We start from the raw sequence: 6,148 nt of genomic DNA, 5'->3' as shown, positions 1-6,148 counted from the left end.
GCAAGACCCTGAGCCTCGTGTGGAAAGCAACGGAATTGTTCTCTGGTTGATTGGTGATGAATGGTCTAGAACAGCGGTCACCAACCTTTTTGAGCCCAAGATCCCTGACCTCCGCCTTCGTGACAGGCAAGATCTACCTATTGAGGCGTTGAGAGAAAACGACTGTCCAGACTGGACTTGCAGCTTGACCAAAGTGTTTTGATTTCATTCAATTAGAATTAGGCCAAATAAAAAGGCCTAATTCTAATTGAATGAAATCAAAACACTTTGGTCTTTCTGCATTTCCCCTGCGCCCCACCTGTAGTACCACTTTTCCCCCTGTAGGACCACTGTGGACTACATTCCCCTCTTTCGGGGCACATCTGACAACGCCGCTATGTAAGAGAACCCGTTTTCAGGCGTTCATTAAAATCAGACGGAGATCTTTTCTGACGTCAATCTTCCAGTCAGGAAGAAAACATTTCAGAAGACACTTCAGAAAATGTTCGAGAATGAGGAACAATGTGTTTCTGAATTTATTTGCATTTTATTTTGGAGAGCAACAGGGAACGTTCTCGAGATCGACCGGTCGATCGAAGGGTTGGCGAACCAATATATCATATAATAATATTCATGACTCTTCCAAAGTGATTTAAAAAAACTTTCTGGCTTAGTTTTCCCATTAATGCATTTCATTAATCAGGACTACGGAGGAACAATAGACTCTTGGCTAACTCTGACACATTTACAGAAATGTTTTTTATGAATGTGCACTGGCCCCAAATAAAAAATAAAAAAATGAAAACAATACATGAAATATGAAAAGGCAAAAACATAAATGCGCTTGATTCTCCTGAAACAGCAACACTGTGTTGTTTTTTGGTGCACGATTCTTTGATTTCTTGAGCAGTAGCTCCTCCCCCACACAACTCACACTCGTCAGCGTTTCCACGGTAACAGTTACTCAAATCGTCTGCACGGAGCGCAGAACCAGAGTGTGTAATACGAGGTGGATGGCGAACTCCAAACCAGCGCAGCGGTTTTATGTGCTCCTCCCCCCCCTCTAAGGGGCCGGAGGGGTTTGAGTCGCCTGCTCGCAGACCAGAGCGTTGAGTGGTTCAGGAGGAGTTGAGGTTATCTAGCATTTGTTTGCTGGCTAGTTAAACCTTCACGGCCCCAGAACCAGTAAGCTCTTCTTGGGCGGCTCGAATAGTGTTTCGATTAGAATAGAATAGAATAAATTAGAATAGAAAATAGAATAATAGATTAGAATATATTAGAATAGAAAATAGAATAATAGATTAGATTAGATGATTTATACCATAAGTATTATAAGCAGTGGCGGCTCCTGAAAAAATTCTCAGGGGGGGGGCAATTAATGATTAACCCTCCCAAAACCACAGAACTTCAGACAGCTGTCTATGTGTAGCTTCGTCACAATGCCATCAAGTCATGTGACTCCAGTCAGTGTGATGGCTGTGACTGAACTCTGTCTGTGAGCTTGTAGTTAGTTCATAAGCAGACAGACAGTCTGAGGCCGTCTGTGAGCTGTCTGTCAGTAATCCAGCTCCTGGTCTTTGATTTGGTGATTTTTTTCAACAAGTATGAGATCCCCATTTGTGACTCCTGCATCTGTGCTTTTTCAAATAATAGAAGAAATACAATTGCAATCACTTTCAAGTAAACCAGATTGCTCCACCAGACAAGAAAAAAGCTCAATGTTGAGCTTTTGTTTTGAAAGGCAACAGCAGAAAAGCCGAACTCACGGAGGTAGGACGTGGCAAGTCGCCAAGAATCTCGGCTGTCACGCATGCGCAACTTGTTAATGCCGTAACGTAAACATTTACACGAAGGTACAGGCATTTCAACATTTATTTATTCATGACTTAGTTTTATGTCTTTGTACTTTGACCGTGTGTAATATGTGAAGTTATCAATAAAGGTATTTCTGCATTTCCCCTGTAGTCCTACCTTCCCCTCTCTCAGGGAGCACAGCTGAAAACACGACTGTCAGAGAACCCGTTTTCAGGCATTCATTAAAATCAGGCGGAGATCTTTTCTGACGTCGATCTTCCAGTCAGGAAAAAAACGTTTCAGAAGATACTTTATAACGTTTTCGATAATGAGGAACAATGTGTTTCTGATTTTATTTTCATTTTATTTTGGAGAGCGACAGCGAACGTCTCCGAGATCGACCGGTCGATCGCGATCGACGGGTTGGTGACCGCTGGTCTAGAACATTGGGAATGAACTGAGCTCTGAATTCTGAGAAGTCAATGGTACGTCTATTTCGTCCCTCCACTCCAAAAGCCAGATCCATGTTATCCGCTAGTTGCATGTGGAGAGCTGGGTGCGATCCCGGCTGTGTGGGTTGGACTCGATGCAGTAGTCGGCCAATCACACGCCACATCAAGGGCTTTGCAGTGATTGGCTGCGAGAAAACCCCCAAAAAGTAGTCTCCATGGGTTTTCATGGAATTGTTCGTACTGGAGAAGCTCGGTACTTCATTTCGATCGATACCTTTTTAAACGGCATCGATTGCCAATAACCAGCCTGAATTGATACTCTTGAGGGAGAGTTGCATGCCCACGAGTACAAAGGCGAAGCTACGAATGAGTGAGATGTTGGCAGCAAAGAGGCTTATGTACGATGAACTTAAACTACAGTAAATGACATGCAATGTAATACAGTACTCATGCTCAACGTAACAACGGGGCCAGTGTGGCTGTTTTCAATCGTACAATTTGGACGATCGATTTGATGATTGTTTTGGACCTTTACAGTATCCTCTTATCTCTTGAAAGAGAGATAAGAGGATACTATATGACACAAAAAAAGACAAATCGCTCAAGCCACAAAAAAAAAGAGGATATTAATTTGTTCCAAATTCAAAAATAATACAAGCGTGTCTTAAATATCCAGAGAACACAGGCCATCAACAGCCATCTGCAAGCCAAGCTTTACCCAACATTAAATGGCAGAAGAATCCCACTCGTTTGTCTCTCAGAGAAGGAGAAAACAAACACACCAAAAAACCAACAAAACCCAGGTCCCTCCACAGGCTGAGTGAAAGCTAACAGATTTGATACCGTGTTTTAAGTTTCCATGTGAGGGACTGGTATGTGGGATGGTACTAGCCGCTTTTGAAATGGGGGCCCCTCGTAGACTGCGTGTACACAAAATTGCCGACAGGAATAAGTCATTGAGGAGAAATACTGTATATCCTCGACACCGGGTCCCACACACACAAACACAAGAACGGGAGGAGAACACGAAGGGCACGAAACCAATCAGCGCGGCCGTCAGACGGGGGCGTCTGATGTTGGGCTTCCCTCGCGGACAGCGTCTCATATTTGTCGGAGCCTGAGCCGCTAGCGCTGATTCAAATCAAATAAAAGATGGTGATTTGCTTTCAGAGCTACGACAAGGGTGTCTTTAAAAAAAAAAAAAAAGCAAAAATGTTTTGAATAATTTCAGAGAATGTCGATCATTGTCGACGCCCGATTGAAGTGGGCTGCGATGCCGGAGATACTGGCTGCTCACCCTTTGATGTGAGATGCACTCTGCTGCAGGTTCCATCCCCGTCACCAGAGCAGATGCTGCTGCCATCTTGGTTAAATAAATAAATAAGAAAGAAAGTAAAGATCTCCCGTCAGCAGAGTCTGGTACAACAAAGACAGCTGGTAATTCACGTTGCTTAGTGAACCTCTTTTGTGCGCATCGAGGCTCGGCCTCCTCTGATGTCTGCGGTTTAATCGCACGCTGGTGACGCCGGGCAGCGGAAAGAAAGTGACCGTCTGTTGTCCTTTGTTTTCCGGGCTCATAATAACCTGTTGTACTTTTTCCCAGACAGCTAAACCAGTCAAGAATAAGCATGTTATATTTTTTATGTTGTACACTTTTCTGGTTTTAATACTCAGACTTACCTATTTCAAGATTCAGTCTGACCTCATTTCTGCCATATTCTTTTTTACTAATTCAAGCTTAAATCTGACCACCTACCTGGTCATTTACTCATCCTACATATATCAATGCAGTGGATTGTCCTGCATGGGTCTTGTTGAAAGGGCGCACTGCATTGTGGGTCTGTTTACCCAAAATAATACAAACATCAACATTAATGCAGCAGAACGGGTCGAGATCAAGTCTTATTTATCCCATACATCCCTTTTCCTACCAGATATCTGGATTACCCACAATGCAATGGCACTATCAGTTTGGCTGGACATGTAGGCGTGTTACGCTAGTGGCAGCTATTGTAATACAAACTGCCCATTTCTTACAGTGACACTGACATGTTTTAAATCACGTGTCAAACTCGCGGCCCATGGGTCAAATCCGGCACGCCACGTCATTTTATGTGGCCCGTGACGGCATGAAATACATATGATGCTTTTTCGTAAAAAAATCCTTTGCTTTTATTTTGAAGGTCATTTTTTCTGCAGCGGAGTGCGGTCTGTTCACTCTCCTTCATGCTGCGTTCAAGTATTGCGATGCTTTACTAAATGTACTCGCATGAGCTCACTCGCCGGACTGTTTGAGATCGTTTTCTTCACTCGCGGTAGAAGCGCCGGAGAGGGGGCGTGGCTTATCGTGGCATTAAAAAGTTTGTTACCACCGCCTACCACGGAAGAAATAATCACTATTTGTACGTGTTGAGGAAGTCCCACAGACGTCGGACAATCAAGCCCTCGAGTGTGGGTTCATAATATTAATATTATCTATTATATTATCCGTTGCCACACGCAGCTTCTCCAGGAACTGCGTCTGGATGGCGGACACTTCCAGACGATCAATATCCTCCGTAGTTTCTGATTCAACGGCATGACGTCAGGCGGAGCATTTCAACAGTCTCACGTACTTTTACCGCCCGAGTTTAAAAAATCTGCCCGAATGAGGCGCATTTTTCGCGTCATGTCATTCACGCGCTCCATCAGGTCTATGTCAGTGGTCACTAAGGTTGAAGTGAGTGCTGCTTCATGTTTTTCAGTATTTATAATATCATCAGAAGAAAAGTTAATGTTGAATCTGTGAATCCTTTTTAATTACACGTTTTGTTGAATTTATTTAGAGTTTGTGTATAAAAGCTGCTCCTCAAGACTCTGACTTGTAGAGCAGCTTTATGTCATCGATTCAGTGAGTGAGCCATGAGTTACATCTTTTGAGGCTTTTTAAAACTACTTCTCTTATATTTCATTTTTATGCATGAAAGCAATGTTTAGTATTTTCTTATGTCTGAAGTTACTGAAAAGTTATTTATGTTGTATTGTCTTGTGTCCTTAAGATTCACTTGTTGGTTTATAATTGACTGTAAAAGGGAAAATTACTAACTAGATTGTTGTGCATACTGCCATATTCTGAACTCTCAGGTTCAAACTGCAACATATGTTCATTGAATACATTTGAGAAGTTAAAAATGTTCCTCGATTTAGGTCTCAGCTTGTCATTCAGGGGTGATAGTGCGTCCCAAAGCCAGACCAGTAGAGAACCACTACCCAGACCAGTGGAGAACCGCCGCCCCAGACAGGTGGAGAACCAACCGTCTCAACTGTGACAAAGCTTTGAACAAAGGTAATGTAATAATGTGTGTTTGATCTTTGATACAGTAATGTGGGTTAAAATAAATATAATTAAATTAAATGGATTTATTTTATAATATTAAATACATTTGCATATATATTTATACATATAAGTACACTTAAATAAACAATAAACAAATGCAGACAGTTATTTTACAATACATTCTGGAGTAGTTAGAATTATACCGTGTTACAGTTACATCCGGCCATTTGAGGGCAGCCATGAGGCTGATGTGGCCCACGGTGAAAATGAGTTTGACACCCCTGTTTTAAATCAACAAGACATTCATGAGGAATGAACGCTTATGATTTTAAATGTTATTTGTTTCAAATTTTATATTTTTACCATTTTCTTATATATTTTGAATGCTTATAATTTTTTAAAGCATGAATCCTTTTGCCTGGAGTGAACAGCTAACGCTAGGCTAGTAGCATGGCTTCCCAGCTAAATATTCAACAGTGTTCCCCCTGATGATGTTTCGTAGGCTCATTTAGAAACAGCATTATTTATTATTTAAAGACATGTACAAGCTTGCTGCATGGTGGTGTAGTGGCTAGCACTGTCACCTCACAGCAAGAGGGCCGTGGGT

The sequence above is a fragment of the Pseudoliparis swirei genome, chromosome 11, assembly GCF_029220125.1.
Source record: "Pseudoliparis swirei isolate HS2019 ecotype Mariana Trench chromosome 11, NWPU_hadal_v1, whole genome shotgun sequence".
Classification (NCBI taxonomy): domain Eukaryota; kingdom Metazoa; phylum Chordata; class Actinopteri; order Perciformes; family Liparidae; genus Pseudoliparis; species Pseudoliparis swirei.
Note: the sequence above shows the minus strand (reverse complement) of the source record.